Genomic DNA, 1683 nt, shown 5'->3' with positions numbered 1-1683 from the left:
AATAATTTTACACTAGGGTTGAACTAGTTCTGTAAGCTAGTTCAAATAACTATACACTAGAGTTGAACTAGCTCTATAGCCTAGTACAAATAATTTTACACTAGAGCTGAACTAGCTCTATAAGCTAGTTCAAATAATTTTACACTGGAGTTGAACTAGCTCTGTAGCCTAGTACAAATATTTTTACACTAGAGTTGAACTAGCTCCATAAGCTAGTTAAAATAAATTTATACTAGAGTTGAACTAGCTCTCTAGCCTAGTACAAATAATTTTACACTAGAGTTGAACTAGCTCTATAGCCTAGTACAAATAATTTTACACTAGATTTGGACTCGCTCTATAAGCTAGTTAAAATAATTTTACACTAGAGACGAACTAGCTCTCTAGCATCGTACCAATAATTTTATACTTGACTTTAACTAGCTCTATAAGCTAGTTAAAATAATTTTACACTAGAGAGTTGAACTCGCTCTATAACGTAGTTCAAATAATTCTACACTAGAATTGAACGAGCTCTAAAAGCTGGTACAAATAATTTTACACTAGAGTTGAACTAGCTTTATAGCCTTGTACAAAAAAATTTACAGTAGAGTTGAACTAGATCTATAAGCTAGGTCAAATAATTTTACAGTAGAGTTGAACTAGCTCGATAGCCTAGTACAAATAATTTTACACTACAGTTGGACTCGCTCTATAAGCTAGTTAAAATAATTTTACACTAGAGTTGAACTAGCTCTATAGCCTCATACCAATAATTTTATACTTGAGTTGAACTAGCTGTATAAACTAGTTAAAATAATTTTACACTAGAGTTGAACTAGCTCTATAGCCAAGTACAAATAATTCTACACTAGAGTTGAACTTACTCTATAAGCTAGTTCAAATAATTTTACACTAGAGTGGAACTAGCTCTATAGCCAAGTACAAATAATTTTACACTAGAGGTGAACTAGCTCTATAAGCTAGTTCAAATAATTTTATACTACAGTTGAACTAGCTCTATAGCCTGGTATAAATATATTTACAGTAGAGTTGAACTAGCTCTATAAGCTAGTTAAAATAATTTTACACTAGAGGTTAACTAGATCTATAGCCTAGTAAAAATAATTCTACACTAGAGTTGAACTTGCTCTATAAGTTAGTTAAAATAATTTTACACTAGATTTGAACTAGCTCGATAGCCTAGTACAAATAATTTTACACTAGAGGTTAACTAGCTCTATAAGCTAGTGCAAATAATTTTACACTGGAGTTGAACTAGCTCTATAGCCTAGTACAAATAATTTTACACTAGAGTTGAACTAGCTCTGTAAGCTAGTTCAAATAATTATACACTAGAGTTGAACTAGCTCTACAGCCTAGTACAAATAATTTTACACTAGAGTTGAACTAGCTCTATAAGCTAGTTAAAATAATTTTACACTATATTTGAACTAGCTCTATAGCCTAGTACAAATAATTTTACACTAGAGTTGAACTAGCTCTATAAGCTAGTGCAAATAATTTTACACTGGAGTTGAACTAGCTCTATAGCATAGTACAAATAATTTTACACTAGGGTTGAACTAGCTCTGTAAGCTAGTTCAAATAACTATACACTAGAGTTGAACTAGCTCTATAGCCTAGTACAAATAATTTTACACTAGAGCTGAACTAGCTCTATAAGCTAGTTCGAATAATTTT

This window comes from Triticum aestivum, chromosome 5D (genome assembly GCF_018294505.1).
Source record: "Triticum aestivum cultivar Chinese Spring chromosome 5D, IWGSC CS RefSeq v2.1, whole genome shotgun sequence".
Taxonomy (NCBI): domain Eukaryota; kingdom Viridiplantae; phylum Streptophyta; class Magnoliopsida; order Poales; family Poaceae; genus Triticum; species Triticum aestivum.
Note: the sequence above shows the minus strand (reverse complement) of the source record.